The sequence below is a fragment of the Jaculus jaculus genome, chromosome 19, assembly GCF_020740685.1.
Source record: "Jaculus jaculus isolate mJacJac1 chromosome 19, mJacJac1.mat.Y.cur, whole genome shotgun sequence".
Taxonomy (NCBI): Eukaryota; Metazoa; Chordata; class Mammalia; order Rodentia; family Dipodidae; genus Jaculus; species Jaculus jaculus.
Genome location: NC_059120.1, coordinates 23,073,368 through 23,095,792, shown reverse-complemented (window position 1 = coordinate 23,095,792; position 22,425 = coordinate 23,073,368).

The window sequence follows — 22,425 nt, the reverse complement described above, 5'->3', positions numbered from 1 at the left end:
TCTCTCCAGCCCCCAAGACCTCTGCCCTTTTAAAATCTTAGGTTCTGGCAACCTGGCACAAAGTAGTAATCAAATATATTAAAATAGGGTCTTCTGACTGCCATGGAAACAATAGGTAGAGGCTGCTGGGAAAGAAGAAAAAACAACAGTCTTGTTTGGACTTGGCCATTCTGGACAACCAGTAAATTATTTGAATTATCTGGTGCCATTATGTGTGAAACATAAAAATCACAATACCTTAAAAAAATCACAATACCTGCTCATTTCCCATTGCTTCTTCAGCCCAGAATCTTCAGCTTCGATGCTTTTCAAAACAAGAGCCACCTACTCAGCTAATAAGAAACCCAACCCAAACAACCAGTGGGATTCACTAAGTTCTTTTGAGGAGCTGAAGTGAGAATCCACAGACCACTGCAGAAGAAGAAGGGTGATGACAGACTGAAGCTACCCCAAGAATATGATAACCCAGCAAAGCCAGGAGACCATCATGGATGAAGGAAGCGGGGTACAGTGGCTTATCAGGCCCGGACTTTCAGTTAGGAGTCATGAAAAAGCCCTGAAGGAGGATTGTGGTCATGGTTGCATAAAAATGTAAATGAACTTAGTATCACTGAAGTATAAATTTAAAAATTGTTAAAATGGTAAAATTTAATTTCTTTTCTTTTTAAGTGTTTTTATTTATTTTTTTGAGAGTGACAGAGAAAGAGAGAGAGTGAATAGGTGCACCAGGGCCAGCAGCCATTGCAAATAACTCCAGATGCATGCACCACTTGTGCATCTGGCTTACGTGGGTACTGGGGAACCGAGCCTCTAACCTGGGTCCTTAGGCTTCATAGGCAAGCGCTTAACCGCTAAGCCATCTCTCCAGCCCATAAAATGGTAAATTTATAAACATTACCATAACTTTAAAAAGGGCTATGGGGGCCAGACGTGGTGGCACCTTTAATATGAGCATGCAGGAGGCTGAGGTAGGAGGATCACTGTTAGTTTGATACCAGCCTGCTACTACAGAGTGCGTTCCAGGTCAGCCTGGGCTAGAGTGAGACACTACCACAGAAAACAAACAAAAAAAGTGCTATGGGATGCTATAATAGCTTGATATATTTTCTGAATCCTTTAGGGTCAAAATATGTTTGGGTTTTCTAATCTTTACCAGGACAAGTTAGCATGTGAGATGATTGGCAATTTATGACACCACAGCACAAAATGATGAAAAGGTCCATGGAAACACACATTCCTCCTCTGCCTCTCTTTTCCTCCTCCTCCTCTTCCCTCTCTAAACTGTCTCTCAAATCTGATTGGGAATTAGTCTACTAAGTGTGTCAGCACAGCAGGAAGTTGAAATGTGCACATGGGCAGCCGTGATGTCATTACTGTCAGGATAACCAGAGATAAGACAAACAAGCAGAAGATTTCAGGAGTCAGAACAAGCCCAGGTTACCATCATGAAGGGGAAACCAGGAGCAAGCATGTGCTGTCAATAGAAGACAGCAGAGATGGGCAGAAGAGATGGCTTAGCGGTTAAGCACTTGCCTGTGAAGCCTAAGGACCCTGGTTCGAGGCTCGGTTCTTCAGGTCCCATGTTAGCCAGATGCACAAGGGGATGCACGCGTCTAGAGTTCGTTTGCAGAGGCTGGAAGCCCTGGCGCGCCCATTCTCTCTCTCTCCCTCTATCTGTCTTTCTCTCTGTGTCTGTCGCTCTCAAATAAATAAATAAAAAATTTAAAAAAAAAAGAAGACAGCAGAGAAATAACAAAGTCAGTCAGGAGGAACAATTCTGATCTTATACAGTGTAGGAAAGTTACAATGGTCATATGTTTATAACAATTCATTATGTATTTTATTTTTTAGCCAACAAAATACTGGCTTGGTTGCCAATTTTATTAATAAGTTGGTTACAGCATTTTAATTATCATTTATGTCTATCTAGATGTAGCTGAAATTCAAAATGCACATCAAATTAATACTAGATCACATCTCAAGCCATACTAACTGTACTTGGCCTCTGCAGTAGAATTCTAGTCTCAGACTTCTATTTTGACTCCCTCCTTATGACCCAAGTGGCTTTAATGGGAATGCAGGACTTAGTGCTCATCATCACATATCACTTTCTTTTTTTAAAAAATTATTTATTTATTTATTTGAGAGAGACAGACGCAGAGAGAAAGACAGATAGAGGGAGAGAGAGAGAATAGGCGCGCCAGGGCTTCCAGCCTCTGCAAACGAAGCCCAGACGCATGTGCCCCCTTGTGCATCTGGCTAGCGTGGGACCTGGGGAACTGAGCCTTGAACCAGGGTCCTTAGGCTTCACAGGCAAGCGCTTAACCACTAAGCCTTCTCTCCAGCCCATCACTTTCTTTTTATAACCTCTACAAAAATTTAAGAGGAGATGATGGCATTAGCCTTGTGGAGCAGATCTTTCTTTATTTCCTCAATAGCACTGCCCAGTATCTGTCCAGCAGAACCCATTCTGAAATAGTACAAGGTGCCCTTCACTGATTACATGCAAGTGTATTTTTAAATGGTTTTTTAATTTTTATTTTAACTTATTTGAGAGAGAGAATGAGCACACCAGGGCCTTCAGCAAATGAACTCCAGATGCATGTACCACCTTGTGCATCTGGCTTACATGGGTCCTGAGGAATCAAACCTGGGTTCTTATATCTCTAGTCTTATTATGGTTTCTTTTGTTTGTTTGTTTTTTGGTTTTTTGAGGTAGGGTCTCACTCTAGCTCAGGTTGACCTGGAATTCACTATGAAGTCTCAGGGTGGCCTTGAACTCTTTGCAATCCCCCTATCTTTGCCTCCCAGTGCTGTGATTAAAGGCATGCATCACCATGCCCAGCTAATTATGTATTTTTAAACTAGAAGTTTGAAGGCTTACAACACAAAGAAATGATAAATACTTAAAAATAGAGACATAGCTGGGTGTAGTAGCCCATGCCTGTAATCCCAGCACTCAGGAGGCAGAGGTAGGAGGATTACTGTGAGTTCAAGGACAGCCTGAGGCTACAGAGTGAATTCCAGGTCAGCCTGGGCTAGAGTGAGACCCTACCTCAAAAGAGATAGAGGGAGAAATGATAATCACCCACATTTGATTATTATACATTGAATATATGTATAAAGTCACTTACACATATGTATAGTTCTTATATTTTTATATGCCAACACACACACATATACACTGTGAACTGCCTTATTACAGTTATAGTGAAATTACTTGTTTACCAAACTGTGAGCTCTGTAACATAGGATTTTTTTCCTGTTTCTTTCTTTGCATTGCATTTAAAGGGTTATTATAAGACATCCTGAGGAGTTGGAGAGAATCCTAAAAGGTGAGAGCACTTGCTGAGCAAGCATGAGGATTGAGTATGGACCCAGGACCCATGTGAAAAGCCAGGCATGACCAAACATGCCCATAACTGCACTCACTGAGGGGAATGGAGACAGAAGGATGGCGGAGCTCACTGGCCAGGCAGTCTAGCTGAGAAATAGATCCTGTCTCAAGGCCATAAGATAGAAGAGGACACCCAATGTCCTTTGGCAGCTGCACACATGCAATGAGGCATGTACATCTGTGCACAGTCTCTACATACTATACACACACACACACACACACACACACACACACGACATTCTTAGCCATCAAGAAAATGCACATTAGAACTACTTTGAGATTCCATCTCATTCCTGTCAGAATGGCTATCATCAAGAAATCAAATGACAATAAATGTTGGCAAGGATGCAGAAATAGAGGAACCCTCCTACACTGTTGGTAGGAATGCAATCTGGTCCAGCCATTGTGGAAATCCGTGAGGAGGTTCCTGAGCCACGTAAAAATAGATCTACCATATGACCCAGCTATACCACTGCTAGGCATACATCCTAAGGGCTTGTCTCACTACCTTAGAGATACTTGCTCAACCATTTTTATTGCTGCTCTATTCACAGTAGCTAGGAAATGGAACCAGCCTAGATGTACCTCAACTGATGAATGGATAATGAAGATGCAGTACATTTATACAATGGAGTTCTACTTAACAGTAAAGAAATATGAAATTATGGCTGGAGAGATGGCTTAGCCGTTAAGCGCTTGCCTGTGAAGCCTAAGGACCCCGGTTCAAGGCTCGGTTCCCCAGGTCCCACGTTAGCCAGATGCACAAGGGGGTGCACGCGTCTGGAGTTCGTTTGCAGTGGCTGGAAGCCCTGGCGCGCCCATTCTATCTCTCTCCCTCTATCTGTCTTTCTCCCTGTGTCTGTCGCTCTCAAATAAATAAATAAAAAATGAACAAAAAAATTAAAAAAAAAGAAATATGAAATTATGAAATGTTCAGGAAAATGGACAGATCTAAGTGAGGTAACTCAGGACCAGAAAGCCAAATATTGCATGTTCTCTCTCATATGTGGATCCTAGTTACAAATGTTCAGACATGTGGGGACTAAAAATCTGTAGCAGAGGCCAGTAAGCTAGAAAAGGGTTATAAGGGAAGGAGGAGAGGGGTAGACTTAAGAGGATGCTATTGTCTATATGTAAGTAGAGGAACAGATTACTGTGAATGGAATAGCCCAAGTGAGGTTAGGGGAACAGATTGAGTAAAAAAAAAAGGTGGGGGAGGGTTACTAAAAATTCAGGATATTGTGAATAAGCCATATGATAACCTATTTATTTGGATAATGGTGCACGAAACCATAAACTGTTACTAGAAAAATTTCAGTGCCAGGGATGGGATACCTTCCAGTGAGTTGTTGGCCACAGAGGTCCCTGATGCCCCCAAAACATTACAAGCTATTGCCAGGGCTCTCGGTTTCCCACAAGGAATAGATGATAAAACCCTAGTACTGAAGACTTCACATGCCTGGGCTGCAAGGTCACCAAGAAATCAAATTGGGACTGAGCTGAAAACCTCCTCCCTATAGACCAGCTGACAGGAAGCTGGAACAAGCTGCACTGCATGCAGCCCTATGGGAGACAGAAGCCATCAGTGGAAAAAACAGTGGACACTGTAACCTCAAGTTGGGCCAGTCAGGCCAAATGAGCCAACAGGGACAATAGTGGCATGTTTGTTATGGGGGAAGCCAATTGCTCTCTAATTGGTCTGAAGACCTGCTCTATGGGAGGGAATACATATCTGGTACTGAAAACCTAATCAAAAGCCTATGAACAGGGAGGTCATGAGCCTGAGGAGTGTAACTCCTGCTCTTGCCTGGCTAAATGCATAGATTATGCTCACCAAACTGGCCAGTAAGCATGTCTTAATTTTCATACCCATATATCAATGCTACTCTCACTTTTGGTTAGAGAAGCTTGTCTTTTCAGATGGCAGTGATCTTGGGATGACTCAGAAGGCACCGTGGTGCTGAGAAGAAGTGACAGAGGAATGCTCAGCACTGGAACATCTCTAATACATCCTCCAAGGCTCAGGATCCATTGCAGAAGTGGTGGCAGAAAGAATGTAAGAGCCAAAGGAAGTGTAGGACTGCTTACAATGCAACCGTCCCAGACAGAAATTGGCCTGCTATCCATGACCTCACAGGGCTTAGCACTATCTTCATAAGACCCTCATCCTAGGAGAAAAAGACGATGACATCAAAATCAAAGAGACTAACAGAGAGAGGGAGGGGATGTGATGGAGAGTGGAGTTGTGCAGGGGAAAATGGGAGAGGAGAGGGAAGTATCATGGTTTATTGTCTATAAGTATAGAAGTTGTCAATAAAAAATTAAAAATTAAAGAAAAGTTCTGAAGTTTAAATTTGTGGGGTGGATTTAAACTCAGTTAAGTTTGGAGCATCTGTTGCATTTCAGAGCTGTTTAAAAGGAAGCTTTGAGTGTTTATGATTCAAAAGATGTTAGGAAGCAAAAGAAAATCCAGCCAGTCTTCCAGTTGAGACTTAAGGAGAGCCTATGAAGCTTTTCCATCTCTATTTCATGGAAGACAATATATCTTCTGGTCAGAAAGTTCTCAAAACATATGTTAATTCTATGCTTGCTTCTTTATGAAGTATCCTCAAATAGGTCAACACTGAAGCAATTCTGTCCCACAGAGAAGCTATAGCAACAGCCTAACTTGATCAAACAGAGCCACCCACCACCGATAACCTCTGCCCCACTTGTGGAATGTCTTTCACCTTTCCCCTAGTAGTTTTGATTTTTTTGAAAACTCTGGACAATTTGTGGGTAGTCGTGGTGAGAGTGTAGGATAGGAAGGTTGCCAGGAAAGGTTTGTTCCTAAGTCTAGATCTTTCCTCAATCACAGGTTGGGCAGAATGTGATCAGCAGACAAGATCTCTCAATGAGGAGAGAGCAGAGGCCGTCCCAGGACAAAGGGCAGGGAGAGCAAAGGCTGAACCTGCATAGAAGTTATGGTCCCACCCACTCCCTTCTCATGTGATGGCAAGATAACTATACTGATTATTTAATTTAATTTTTGTTTATGTGAGGGAGTGTCTCACTCTAGCCCAGGCTGACCTGGAATTCACTGTGTAGTCTCAGGCTAGCCTTGAACTCTCAGCAATTCTCCTACCTCTGCCTCCTGAGGGCTGGGATTAAAGGTGTGTGCTACCACACCCACCTTTTTAAAAAGTATTTATTTATTTACTTACTTATTTGACACAGAGAGAGAGAAAGAGAGAGAGAGAGAGAGAGAGGGAATGAATGGGCACTCTAGGACCTCCTGCCCCTGAAAACAAACTCCAGATGTATGCTACACTTTGTGCATCTGGCTTTATGTGGGTACTGAGGAATCAAACCCAGGTAATTAGGTTTTGCAGGCAAGTGCCATAACTGCTAAGCCATATCTCCAGCCAAGGGTAGAATTCAGAATTTTCTTATGATTGTATCAATTCATATGTACATAGTTTTATATACATATATACTTCATACATATCTATATATATGAATGGTTCCTGAGATAGGCTTGAAGAAGTGTTTGTTTATTCCTTCAATAGTAACAGGACAAATATAGAAGCTTTGTTTCCAGCCAGATCTTAAGAGCAGAGTACCTCCAGAAAAGTGGGATTTTCCTCATACGATAGATGCCCTTTGAAAAAAGGTTCTTTATATTGATACTTAAAATACACAGACCATGAAATAAACATTCACATGCCAACCCTTGCCCCATTCCTAGGTGTTTAAATGGGACATGCATAGGAGAGGGGAGTCAGCCTGTACTGAGGATGAGGAGGGCCACCACCTCTTTGAGGCTGCCTTGAAAAGTGTAGCTAGTTTCAGTTGAAACACTTTAGTTTTCAAGTGATAGCCTGGTGTGAAGCATTGGAGTCATTGGGTTCTGAGCCAGATCTGAGTTTGATCTGTGGCTTTACCATTGCACTAACTATAGTAGCATGAGCAAGAGCCCTGTGTCGTTTCTCTAAATTCAAAATAAAGGAAAATAAGGCCTAGTATGTTATGACGTTTAAATACGAAGGGACTGGGGTTGTAGCTCAGTGGTTCTGCACACACGTAGCAGGCCAAGGCTCTGGGTTCAATAACCAGCCCCAAGATAGATTAATAAGAATAAACTTTTGATACACAAATCCACTTAAGGTACTGTAAGAGTGCCCAGAACTTAATAGTAAGTAATCAAATGTCCTATTCAAGCTGACTTAAGCATTTAAGAGATGTGCCCGCTCTTTGACTAGGAAACCCAGAGGTAAAGACAACATTGCAGTCAACCGAGCAACTCCCCACTGTTACTGCTTCTCTCTTCGGCCCTCCGGCACAGTGGCCATATTTCAGGCTGAAAGTAAAGTGACTACAGTTACTTCACACATTGCGTTTAGAAATTGGGTATGTTTCCCTCTGTGGGCTTATTTTTCTTAACACTTAGAAAGATTTTATTGTAGAGTATTATAGAGCTTAAAGAGAAGGAAAACACTTGGAAGGCAGAGGTAGGAGGATTGCTGTGATTTCGAGATCAGCCTGAGACTACACAGTGAACTCCAGCCTGGGCTAGAGAGAGACCCTAATCAAAAAAAGGAGGGAGCGAGAAGGAAAGAAGGCAGGGCTCCTATAGAACAGGCAGGGCCCTGATTACATAACCCTTTGATTTTTCATGTAACTTTTTATTGACAAATTTTTAGAGAGAACAAGAGAGAATTGGTGCACCAGGGCCTCAGCCACTGTAATCAAACTGCAGACACTTGTGCCACCTAGTGTGCATGTGCAGGCTTGCACCTGCATCACCTCCATGCACCTGGCTTATGTGGGATCTGGAGAGAGATCAAACATGGGTCTTTAGGCTTCGCATCTCTCCAGCCTGACATTTTTCATATATGTACATAATGCCTTTTGATTATAATTGACTCCCGTTACCCTCCTGGTCCCCTCTCCCCTGTGCTCCTTCCACTGAAGGCCTTCTTCCCTCCAAACAGTCCCTCTACTCCACTCTTTTTTTTCCCCTTCCTTCACTATCCATGACAATGTGTTGATAGGCCCAATATTGTACAGGTTATGACAGCCACTGAGAGATATGAATGTAATAGAAGAAGAAAAAAATTGAGGTACAGTCTTACCACTATAGCCCAAGCTGACCTGGAATTCACTCTGAATAGTCTCAGGGTGGCCTTGAACTCATGAGGATCTTCCTACCTCTGTCTCCTGAGCCCTGGGATTAAAGGTGGGGCACGCTTGGCTTGTTTTAATTTTTCAAGTAGGGTCTCACTCTAGCTCAGCCTGGCCTGGAATTCACTATGTTGTCTCAGGGTGGCCTCGAACTCATGGTGATTCTTCTACCTCTGCCTCCCAAGTGCTGGGATTAAAGGCGTGCGCCACCATGTCAGGCTTAGAACCTCATTCTTTTTTTTTTCTTTTTTTTTTTTTTTTGGTTTTTCCTTTTTGGTTTTTCAAGGTAGGGTCTCACTCTGGTCCAGGCTGACCTGGAATTCACTATGGAGTCTCAGGGTGACCTTGAACTCATGGCAATCCTCCTACCTCTGCCTCCCGAGTGCTGGGATTAAAGGCGTGCACCACCATGCCCGGCAGAACCTCATTCTTGATCCCAGGCTGGCCTCAAACTCAGCAATACTCCTAACTCAGCCTCCCAAATGCTAGGATTAAAGGCGGGTGCCTCCACACCTTTAAGAGAGTTAAAATAATTCAGAGAAGTTCCTGAATGGGAATAAGTGAGTTACTCTTGGACTAATTAGTTCTACTTCTGAAGCCGGCAATAGGGGTCTCCTTCCTCTGGATGCTTGGAAATAAGGGTATGTATGAATGGTGCTTAGTTCTTCTACTAAGAACCCATCCTGAAGGAGATGAGGGAATGGCAGAGGATGGGTACCAGATAGCCAACAAAAAAGAGAACACCACCACAGGTGGACAATGACCAAAATGGCTTAGTGGTTAATAAAAATTAGAGATGAAAAAGGCACCATGACAACAGACACTAAAGAAATTCAGAAAATCATAAGTACATACTTTAAGAATATATATGACTCTCAGGTTGAAACTCTGAAAGAAATGGATGATTTCCTTGAAATGTATGACATACTAAAATTAAATCAAGATGAGATAAACCATTTAAATATACCTATAACAAGTACAGAGATCCAAACAATTATAAAAAGTCTCCCAACTAAAAAAAAGTCCAGATCAGATGGGTTCATTGGTGAATTTTACCAGACATTCATGGAAAAACTAACACCACTGATTCTCAAACTTTTCCATAAATAGAAAATGAAGGAATTCTACCAAACTCCTTCTACAAAGCCAGCATCACCCTGATACTAAAACCAGGCAAAGACAGAATAAAAAAGAAAATTACAGACAAATCTCCTTCATGAGCATACATGTAAAAATTCTCAACAAAATATTGGCAAATAGAATACAACAATATATGAGAAAGAGTATTCACCCTGACCAAGTAGGATTTATCCCAGAGATGCAGGGATGGTTCAACATACACAAACTGATAAATGTAATACACTATATAAATGGACTGAAGGACAAAAATCACATGAGCATCTCAATAGAAAAGGTATTTGACAAAATCCAACATCCCTTCATGATAAAAGTCATACAGAGACTGAGAATAAAAGGAATATATCTCGACATAATAAAGACTTTATGACAAACCTACAGCCAACATAACAATAAACGGGGAAAAACTTGAAGTTTTTCCATTAAATTCAGGAACAAAAGGGTGTCCACTTTCCCCACTTTTATTTAATATTTTACTGGAAGTCCTAGCTATAGAAAAAAGGCAAGAGACACTCATAAAAGGGATACAAATTGAAAAGGAAGAGAACAAATTATCATTATTTGCAGATGATATGATTCTATACATCAAGGACCCTAAAGATTCTACCAGCAAACTGTTAGAGCTGATAATACTTTTTATCAACATAGCAGGATACAAAATAAATACACAGCAATCTGTAGCTTTCCTAAATACTAACACCAAATATGCAGAGGATGAAATCAGGGAATCTCTTCCATTCACAATTGTCTCAAAAAACTAATAAGAATAAAGTACCTTGGAATAAACCTAACCAAGGAAGTGAAGGATCTCTACAATGAAAACTTTAAAACACTCAAGTGAGAAATTGCAGAAGACACTGGGAAATGGAAAGACATCCCATGTTCTTGGATTGGAAGAACAAACATTGTGAAAATGTCAATCTTACCAAAAGCAATCTACACATTTAATGCAATCCCCATTAAAATTCCAATAGCATTCTTCCCAGAAATAGAAAAAACAATCCTAAAATTCATCTGGAAACACAAGAACCCTCCAATAGCTACAACAATTTTTTAGCAACAAAAATAAGGCTGGTGGTATCACCATACCCAATTTTAAGTTATGTTACAAAACCATAGTAACAAAAACAAAATGGTACTGGCACAAAGTCAGACACATAGATCAATGGAACCGAATAGAGGACCCAGATGTTATGCCAGGCAGCTACAGCCATCTGATTTTTGACAAAAATGCCCAAAACATTCACTGGAGAAAAGATAGCCTCTTCAAAAAGTGATGTTGGGAAAATTGGATATCTATATGTAGAGAGATGAAAATCGATCCTTGTCTTTCTCCATGCACAAGAATCAAGTCCAAATGGATAAGGGACCTTATTACCAGACATGAAACTCTGAAACTGCTAGAGGAAAAGGTAGGGGAAACCCTTCAACATATTGGCATAGGCAAGGACTTTCTGAATATAACCCCAACTGCTCAGGAAATAAAACCACTAATTAACCAATGAAATCTCATGAAATTACAAAGCTTTTGTACAGCAAAGAATGCTGTCAATAGAGCAAAGAGACAACCTACAGAATGGGAGAAAATCTTTGCCAGCCATATATGTGACATAGGATTAATATCTAGAATAATCAAAGAACTAAAAAAAAAAAGAAATCAAACAACTCAATTAAAAAAATGGGCTATAGAACTAAATAGAGAGTTCTCAAAGGAAGAAATACAGATGGCATATAAATATCTTAAAAAGTGTTCTACATCCTTAGCTATCAGGGAAGTGCAAATTAAAACTACTTTGAGATTCCATCTCACTCCTGTCAGAATGGCTATCACCAAGAAAACAAATGACAATAAATGTTGGAAAGGATGCAGAAAAAGGAGAACCCTTCTACACTGTTGGTGGGAATGTAGTCTGGTATATCCATTGTGGAAATCAGTGTGGAGGTTCTTGAGATAGCTAAAAAATAGATTTACCATATGATCCAGCTATAACACTCATAGGCATATATCCTAAGGACTCTTCTCACCACCTCAGAGATACTTGTACAAGCATGTTTATTGCTGCCCTATTCACAAACTAGGACATGGAACCAGCCTAGATGCCCCTCAACAGGTGAATGGATAATAAAGATGTGGTACATTTACACAATGGAGTTCTATTTAGTAGTAAAGAAAAATGAAATTATGAAATTTGAAGGGAAATGGATAGATCTGGAAAAGATTATACTAAGTGAGGTAACCCAGGCCAAGAAAGCCAAAGGTCACATGTTCTCTCTCATATGTGGATCCTAGATACAAATGTTTAGACGTGTGTGAGCTGGAACCAGAAATGGGTAGCAGAGGCCAGTAAGCTAGAAAAAGACTATAAGGGAGTGGGGAAAGGGATGGACTTAAGGGGATGGTATTGTATAGATGTAAGCAGAAGAACAGATTATAGGGAGTATAATGGTCTAAGTGATGCCAGGGGAAAAGACTGAGTAACAGAAGGGTTGGGAGAGGGTCAATCAAAATTCAAGATATTCTGAATGAGACATATCAAAGCCCACTTGTTTTGGATAATGGCACATGCAGGAGTAGTAGATTGCAACTAGAAAATTTTCATTGCCAGGGATGGGATACCTTCCAGTGAGTTGTTGGCCAGGGAGGTGCCTGTTGCCTCCAAAACACTACAGGCTATTTCCAAGGCCCTTGGTTTCCCATGAGAAACAGCTGGTAAGACTCTATTGCTGAAGACTTCACATGCCTGGGTGGCAAGATCACTGAGAAATCAAGCTGGTGCTGAGCTGAAAACCTTCTCCCTATAGACCAGCCAGCTGAAAGGTGGCAAAAGCTGCACTGCATGCAGCCCTATGGGAGACAGAAGTTACCAGTAGTGAAAACAGTGGACACTGGAAGCCTTAAGTTCTGCCAGGCAGGCCAAATGACCGAAAGGGTGCAATAGTGGCATGTGTGCTCTGGGGGAAATCAATTGCTCTGTAATGGATTGAAGGCCTGGGAGGGAATACATTCATAGTACTGAAAACCTACTCAAAAGCCTATGGCAGGGGAGGTCATGAGTCTTAGTGGTATAAAGCCTGCTCTTGTCTGGCTAAATGCATATATTATTCTCACCAAACTGTCCTGTAAGCAATACACTTAATGTTCATAGTCATATATTAATGCTACTCTCACTTTTGGTTTGAGAAGCTTCTCTTTTCAGATGGTGGTGACCCACTGGGATGACCCAAAAGGCAACATAGTGTCCAGCACTGAAACATCTCTATCACACCCTCCAAGGCTCAGGGTCCATTGCAAAAGAGGTGGTGGAAAGAATGTAAGAGCCAAAGGAAGGGTAAGACTCCTTACAATGCAATTGTCCAGACAGAATTTGGGCTTGACATCCATAACCTCCCAATGCCTAGCAATACCTTCACAAGACCCTTATAGGAGAAAAAGATGATGCCATCAAAATAAAAGAGAGAGTAATGGAGAGAGGGAGGGGATATGATGGAAAGTGGAGGTGTGAAGGGGAAAGTGGGGGAGGGAATTCTCATGGCTTATTTTCTGTAAGTATAGAAGTTGTCAATAAAATTTAAAAGAAGAGTAGTCTGTATTGTTTGGTTTTGTTTTTGTTTTGATTGGATATTTTTATTATTTTTTGAAGTGATAGCCATAGCTCTGAGGGCTAGATGATCTTCCAGTAGTGCTTCCTTAAATACTTAAGATTTCTTACCACCACTGCTAAGTTGCAAGTCACTATGTTTTTAGAAGTCATGAAGGTTAGTGCCTGAGTTGCCCACAGGAAGCATGACCCTGTGAGTAGACATCATGCCCATGGAAAGAAACTGTTGGCTACCATTGTTGGGGTTCCCTAAGTGGGACTGCTATTGACTAAGGGACATGGGTAACAAGGGTCTCCCTTCTGACTCCTTAGCCAACTAATAAACCTTAACTTTTAAATTCCATTTGAATGCTTCCTCTTTACTTTTAAAAGGTCAGCCTGAGGACAATCAGTCTAACCTATCCTGTTTGTCAACCCTACCAGTTGGATGTCATTTGTCACCAGAGGGAATGTGTGAAGTTATCTGGACGTGTTATCTGATACTGTGGGGAGGACCGGGGGCATTCACAGCGGTTTCTGACAGCCTTCCCAGTAGAGTTAAGGGATGCCACGGACAAAACACCTATCAGAGCCATCTGGCAGATCCCACAGTCGTTAAACTCAAGGCATTTACAACAGTTTGGGAAAGTCTCAGCAGGGCATTTTCCTTCAGAGAAACAGACAGCATGCAAATGCCTCTTGTCCTGTGTCTCAGGGTCTGAGAATGTTGGGGCAAACAAAGACGGTTGTTTTCCTTTAAACTCATACCACAACCATCTGCACAGACTGAGCTCTACCACCAAATGTGTGGCGTTTACCACACACACCAAGCACACCAGTCATTCAGAAGCAGATGCCCCCTTGGGTGGTCTCTAATCCAGTCCAGTACCTCCCCTACCTGAAGCACAGTCAAGTATCAAGACTGTTTGTCCCTCCATCCCAGATGCAATCTGTAGCTTCCTGTGCTGTGCTCTGGCTCACTCAACCCCCTCCTCTGGTTCAATTAATTGGCTGAAGATTCAGAGACACATTTCGGTGCACTGGCTAAGGAACACTGGTGTGTGGATGCACAGGGACAAGGACATGAGAGGACCGAGGCCCTGGAGATACTCTAAATGCTCCACCTCCAGAAACGTCCCTGTGCGCAGCTCTCTGGAGATTCCCTGAACCCCATCCTTTGTGGGCGTTACCTTTGTTATGTAAGCAATGACTGCTCCTGGGTCTGACTGGAAAGACCCATGCAACAAGATCTGCCTGCGTCAGTATTCTCCTGGTCAGGAGTTTGGGATTGGGAGGCCCAAGAAAAAGGGCCAGAGACCAGAGACATGGGTACTCCAAACAAAAGTACTTTTATTTATTTATTTTTATTTGAGAAAGTGTGAAAAAGGCAGAAACAGAGAGGAGAGAATGGGCATGCCAGAGTCTCTCTAGCCACTGCAAATGAACTCCAGATGCATGTGTCACCTTGTACATTTGGCTTAGCATGGGTACTGAGGAACTGAACTGGGGTACTTAGGCTTTGCAGACAAACATCATAATCACTGAGCAATCTCTCCAGTTCCAGAGTACTCTATTAATATGCCCCAAATTGGGGTGGAGCTATAGCTTTGGGAGTAGGGGAAAGGAGGCAAGAGGGAGCTTGTGGGTGCTGGAGAGTGCCAGTTGAGGTACTGATTGGCACAAGATACTGGTGGTGGAGTTTCTGCCAGGAAACTGGCCCAGGGACCTGGAGCATAACAGAAAGAACCGGCTGGGTAGGAGGCGGATCCAGGGCTGAGGGAGGAGTGGGTAGAGGGGAGCGAGAGAGAGATGCACACATGTGTGGGGAAAGCAGGGAAGACAGGCATCTGCAAGCTGGGGGGGGGGGAGGCAGGGAGATAAAGGGAATGTAGGCAACTGTGGCCAAGTGGGGTCAAAGGGAAATAGAGTGACCACTGGTGGCAGGGGGGTTCTTATGTCCCCTAGGGCTTGGGAGGGGTGCTGACCAATGAGGTGGCCAGTAAGAAGTGACTGGCAGAGGTGCCAGCTTAAGGAGCCAGGCTGTCTGGGTGGCTGTTGGGGACAGGCTGGGGAGGGTTAAAGAAATCTCCCTGTTAGGAAGGGGCAGGAAACTCTGAGACTGACACTTGTATACAGCATTCTTCCCTCCAGTGTATGGGCAGAACCTTCTAGAATGAGAAGAGACTTGTGACATACAGTCCAACAAAAATAAGTTGAAGAATTTTTTTATGGCCAATCTGAAAAAAAAGGTCAGGGAAGATTAGAGTTGTTTTGACTTTGTATGAGTCACCGTGAGGAAGAGAAATTCTGGTTTGTATGGTGTGCCTTAGAGAAGTCATAAGCCAGGAACCATAGCAAAAGTCAAAAGACACCCATGAACGTTACACAGGAGCTCACGTCCCAGATGACACTGGTGTTTGTCCCCTGCTGCTTCCAAATTCCTGTGTCCACTGCCAGTAGCTATCGTTTGCCTTTCTGTCATCAGCCTCCAATCAAACCTGTTCAGAAGGCATGGATTTTTACAAATGGTCTAGATGCATTATCTAGATCTAGATGCATATCTGCCTGTGTGGGTCCCTCTAGGGAGATCTGGTGAATTTATGCTCAACCAAGTGATAATTACCCTTATGATCCAAAATCCTGAATCTAACTAGACAGTTAGAGCTAGAGTTCAGTTTTAGTTTCTCAGGTGCTGCGTTGCTGGAGAGTATATTAACAGGCTGGTGTGGGATTGCTGTTAGAAGTAAGATGCCTTGTACCTAAGAGCGATCAGGGAGGAATCTTAAATTTAAAAATAAGTCCAGGGCTGGAGAGATGGCTTAGCGGTTAAGCGCCTGCCTGTGAAGCCTAAGGATCCCGGTTCGAGGCTTGGTTCCCCAGGTTCCACGTTAGCCAGGTGCACAAGGGGGCACACGCGTCTGGAGTTCATTTGCAGAGGCTGGAAGCCCTGGTGCGCCCATTCTCTCTCTCTCCCTCTATCTGTCTTTCTCTCTGTGTCTGTCGCTCTCAAATAAATAATAAATAAATAATTTTTAAAAAATAAAAATAAAAATAAGTCCACATGACCTTCTAATCCTTTCTTGTGACTCATCAGAATATGGACAAGATATGACCTTTTTCTTTTGTAAAATATTTTATTTATTTATTTATTTATTTATTTATTTATTTATTTGAGAGACATAAAGAGGCAGATAACAAGAGAAAGAGAGAATGGGAGAGCCACGGCCTCTAGCCACAGCAAACAAACTCCAGATGTATGCACCACCTTGTGCATCTGGCTTTTCATAGGTACTGGGGAATAAAACCTGGGTCCTTTGGCTTTATTGGCAAGTGCCCTAACTGCTAAGCCACCTCTCCAAGCCAGGGTATGACCTCTGTCTTGGAATAGCTATACTTAATAGTGACCCATATTGCCTTACTAAAGTGTGAGGACCAGGGGCAGTTGAGGGAAGTAGAGTCAGAAAGATTCTTGAGTGGGTTTTGAGCAGAAAGCCATCCTATTGCTTAGCACCACCAGATGCCCTGTAGGCATCTGATGAACGAAGTAAACATTTGATAGGTAAGAAGTCCCACTGAATATTTGTACTATTCATAGCTAAGGCCAGGGGAAGGGATAAAGGAGGCATGAGAGCGGCAAAGAAGTTGGTAAAGGGTGAAAAGGTGTGTTTGTGCAGGTGCACATGTGGGCACATGTGATTAGATGCCAGAGGACAACCCCAGGTGTCATTCCTCAGTCCTCAGGCATCATCCACCTTTTGTGAGACAAGCTCTCTCATTGGCCTGGAGCTTATCTATTAGACTGGCTGGCCAGTGAGCCCCAGAGATTATCTGCCTCGACCTCACCAGCTATAGGAGTACAAGCACACACACCCAAACATGGCCAGATAGATGACAGACAGATGATAGATACATAGATGATTAGATGGATAGATAATAGATAGATGATAGATAGACAGACAGATGATAGATAGATAGATAATAGACAGATAGATGATTAGATAGATAATAGATAGATAGATTGATTACATAGATAGATGATTACATAGATGGATGAATGGATGGATGGATAGATAGATAGAAGATATAGACAGATATATGCTCTGGGAATTGAACTCGGGTCCCATGCTTGCCAGACAAGTGCTTCCAGCCTGTTAAGTTTCATACCTAATTTTAATTTGTCACTGTGCCAGCTGCTCATGACACAACCAAGTGAAGTTGCTGAGCTCTGAGCCAGTCCAGGGTTTTATTCTCAGTGTCAACCTTGGGAGCTCTCTGGATGTGTAACCATAGCCACACAGTTCTCTGGGCAGCATGCTGAGGTGTGTGCCCATATGCTCGTTTAGGCTTGACTTCCACAGTGGGGATACTCTTAAGGAATTCACCTCAGGCTGGACCAGTATCAGGATAGCATCACTTACAGTTTCACAGTAAGTTTCTGAAGGCTCTAGAATTGACCACAGAATTCACTGGAATTCTTTAAGTCTATCTTGCTTTCTCTAGTGGTTTGCTTACACTGGCTCTGTAAACCCAATTCCAGATAGGAAAAGCTCAAATGCGGGCGAGAGAGATGGCCTAGCAGTTAGAGCATTTGCCTGCAAAGCCTAAGGCCTTAGGTTCAATTAGATGCACATGGTGGCACATGCGTCCAGAGTTCATTTGACATGGTTGGAGGCTTGGGCATGGCCATTCTCTCTCTTTCAAAAGTAAAAAATAAAAATAAAATATTAGAAAAAGACAAGATCAACTGTTAGTCAACGCTTCATCTGTGGCTTTTCCACTTTTCCCCAAAAGCTGAAGGTTCATGACAGCATCTCGTCTGGTTCCTTCTGTAGAAAATCTTGATATGTTTTCCCTGAGCATAAGGTAAATATGACAGACTGTAAGACTGACTGAACTTACAAAAATGGCCATTTTTCCAAAGAGCACCAAAGCATCTTCCTACCCAGGATGAGTGCGAGTTCATTTGCTCTAGCAGGGCAGACCGTTAGCTCCACTGCTTGATTCATGCGGAGGGCACTGCTCACGGGGCCGTCAACCACGTACAAGGCACACCGGCTACTGCGGCAAGCAGCCAACTTTGAATCTACTTCTTTTATTTTTAATTTTATGTTTATTTTTTATTTATTTGAGAACAACAGACAAAGAGAAGGAGGCAGAGAGAGAGAGAGAGAGAGAGAGAGCAAATGGGTGCACCAGGGCCTCCAGCCACTGCAAATGAACTCCAGACGCGTGTGCCCCCTTGTGCATCTGGCTAAGGTGGGTCCTGGGGAATCGCGCCTCAAACCAGGGTCCTTAGGCTTCACAGGCAAGTGCTTAACCACTAGGCCATCTCTCCAGCCCTGAATCTACTTAAGAACCAGCCTGCAACACTGCCAATCTTTCCTAACAACTAGCAAGAATAATAAATAAGTAAAATGAAAAAACTCAGTAGTTAGGGATATTTCAGTTGGTAGAGTGCTTGCCTAGTATACAAAGTCCCCGCACTGTATATACTGGGTATAGAGGTTTGTGCCTATAATTCCAGCCCTTGGGAGGTGGAGACAGGAGAATCAAGAATTCAAGAGACAGGAGAATCAAGAATTCAAGATCATCCTCTGCTACATACTGAGTTTGTGGCAGCCTAATGAGACCGTGCTAAAAAAAAAAAAAGAAAGAAAGAAAAGAAAAGAAACAGGGCTGAAGAGATGGCTTAGTGGTTAAGGTGTTTGCCTACAAAGCCAAAGGATCTTGGTTCAATTCTCCAGGACCCACGTAAGCCAGATGCACAAAGGGGTGCATGCATCTGGAGTTCATTTGCAGTGGCTGGAGGCCCTGGCATACCTATTCTCTCTCTCTCTCTCTCTCTCTCTCTCTCTCTCTCTCTCTCTCTCTACCTCTTTCTCTCTCAAATAAATAAATAAATAATATTTTTTAAAAAATAAACAGCCTGATTAATCACAAAATTTGGCCAACATGTTCCTATGGGCTTTACCACCCAAACTGTTAAAGTGCCTTATGTTGGCCTCATTTCTTTCTCTTCTACAGCTCTGACTACATCCCATCTTGGCTATAGTCCTTGGTCAACAACTATTCAGAGAGGATTCAGGAGAAAGCTCAGTGATTAAAGGCACTTGCTTGCAAACCTGGCCACCTGGATTCCCCAGCGCCCACAGAAAACCCAGATGCAGATGCAAAGTGGTGCATGCATGCACATATGAGCCCATACACAAATAAATAAAAATTTAAATAAAGAAGAGCTTTAGACAAAAAGAACTACAAAAGGCCCAAGATTGTCTCCTACTTAAAGTTAAGTTAGTTTGCTGTCTTCATAGATGCTGGTTGAAGCAGTTTAGGGTAGACATGGACCCTAAAATTAAACTAGAAATGACTTGAAGGTGAAAAATGTCCTTAAGTCTGTAAGAGAAAATTTGTTTGTTTTTCTTATCTCCTTCTTTCTCTCTTCTGCCTCAGGTCTTATGTCTTCGTTCCTTAGAGAAAAGAATGTAAAAAGATTTCTCCTTTCTGAACACCTGGTGTCAGGACTGAACTGACTGGCCAGTTCAGTTCCCCAACCACTGGACTTCCTTAAAAAATCCTAACCTAGGTCTCTAGGTGGATATTCCCATTCCTGGGAACTCTGCCCCTGCCCCTCTTTGAACAAGAGCTCTATATTCATTCCTGCTTTTAAGCCTTAAACTCTATCTCTATAAGCTGTCCCTGTAACAAAATCTTTCTCAACTTTATCCTCTGAGCCATGGAATTCATTCAACAAAATTTGTAAGACAACAATCCAGAAGGCCACTGACTCAAATGAAAGCTTTGTGCGACTTTGAATGTCCAGCACCCCAGCTCCAGCATGAATTGATCATGCCCAACCAAGAACAGTTCTGTTTCTGAAAGATACCCCTGTCTCCAAGTGCCATTGGCAAGAGACACAAGAGTTCTGGGTCATGGGCAAAGGCTTGATTAATTAGCACAAGTATGATCAGCAGAGACTGGTGTTTGTATTTGTCTCTCAAGCCTTAATCCCCACAAGGCAGTGAAAGCAGACTGGCTATCACCCGCTCACCCAGCAGCTGGTTACACAGGAGAGAAACTGAGCTTAAGTAACTGCAGCCCTTTCACAGGCAATATCAAAAAACGTGTACCTTTGTTCCAGAGGGAGGCACTACCTGTCCACCAGGAGGTTTTTTTGTCATACAAAGTATCCTTAAAATAATAGTTGATAACAAAAGTGGTCATAAAGGACAATTCCACACAACAATATGAAGTATTGTGAAAAGAATTACAAGTGCTCAGTAGTTAAAGGCATTTGCTTGCAAAGCTAGCCCGTCCAGGTTCAATGTCCAAGCTACCCATGTAAGCCAGATGTCTGAAGTGGCAAGAAGCTCTGGCGTGCGGGTGTGCAGGATGCGCACACACACATGCAAATAAATCAATTTATAAAGAGAAAAGGCATGAAAATCAGTGAAAGAGGCCACATACATCATTTATGATTATATTTGTATGAAATCCTAGAAGTTGAAAAATTATAGTGACAAAAAGCAGACTGTTACAGTTCCAGATATAGGAAATAGGATTGATTCCTAGAGATCTCAAGGTAATTCTTGGGGGAGGGAATGTTTTTTTAATATATATATATATATTTTATATATATATATATATATATATATATATATATATATATATATATATATATTATTGACAACTTCTGTACTTACAGATGACAAACATGGTATTTCCCTCTCCACCCCACTTTCCCCTTCAATACTCTGCTCTCTGTCAGATCCCCTCCCTCTCTCCATTAGTCTCTCCTTTAATTTGAGGTCATCACCTTTTTCTCCTATTATGAGGGTCTTGTGTAGGTATTGCTAGGCACTGCAAGGTTGTGGATATAGAAGCCAAATTCTGTCTGGATAGTTGTATTGTAAGGAGTGGTACCCTTCCTTTGGCTCTTACATTCTTTCCGTTAGTGACTTTTTATTGTGGCAAAATATACACAGCATGCAATGTGCCATTCTGGCTATGAAGTGTAACAGTAAAGTGGCATTAATTACACTAACCATGTTATGCAACCGTCACCCCTATCTATTTCTAGAACTTTCATCATCCTAAACAGAAACTGTGTACCTATTAAGCAATAATTCCTCATTCCCTGAGAAGACTTCATTGTTTCTAAAGTATTCCTTAGCGTCGGGCGTGGTGGCGCACACCTTTAATCCCAGCACTCGGGAGGCAGAGGTAGGAGGATCGCCATGGGTTTGAGGCCACCCTGAGACTACATAGTGAATTCCAGGTCAGCATGAGCTAGAGTGAGACCCTACCTTGGAAAACCAAAAGAAATAAAAAATAAAAATAAAGTATTCCTTAAATGAAGCTGGTTTTTAAAATCCATCTCCTCCATCCAGTCCCTGGGATAAATGTCCTCAACTCAAATTAAGTTCACTTTTTATTACCTCTGCATCTGGACGGTCCCATCAGGAGTCTCCCCTGTGCTTCTGTACTTTCCAAAACTTCTCCAGGCCAGTCACTCACTTCCCAGGTTGTTTGAAAGCTTTATTCTTTAACACTCACTATGACAGCAATGCATTACTTCCCTCCTTCCAGCTAGTGATGTCTCAGCGACTCTTTTAACCCAGCCCAGTCTATTAGCATCTATCTTCAGAAACCTACAGAGCACACTCACACACGCATACACGCGAGTGCACGTGCACACATGCGCACACACCCTAACTATAGCTTCTCCCTTCAAAGGTGGACATTATGCCCAGATCTCTCACCCTATTTTTGGTAGCTAAGTCCAACTTTGACTTCATGCTCACCTTTGTAAATAAATAAATAAACTCACTGATGACACTGCTCTTGCACACCAAGCAAACTGGCATAGATTGCCAGGCAGAAAGAAAGAATTATCTTTTCTGTTCAAAAGAATTTTGCCAGACATGTCTATATAAGTCTCAGCATTTGGGAGACTGAGGCAGGAGGATCATGACTTTGCAGTCAGCTTGGACTACATAGCAAGATCCTAGTGAATGAAAAGGAGACCGATGAGGAAGAGGAGGTCAAGGAAAGGAGGAAGAGAGAAGAAAAAGAGGAACCAGAGGAAGGGAGGGGAAGAGAATGGGGAGTAGAAGGAGGAATGATAGGAAACCCTTCTCTGTCATCCTTTAT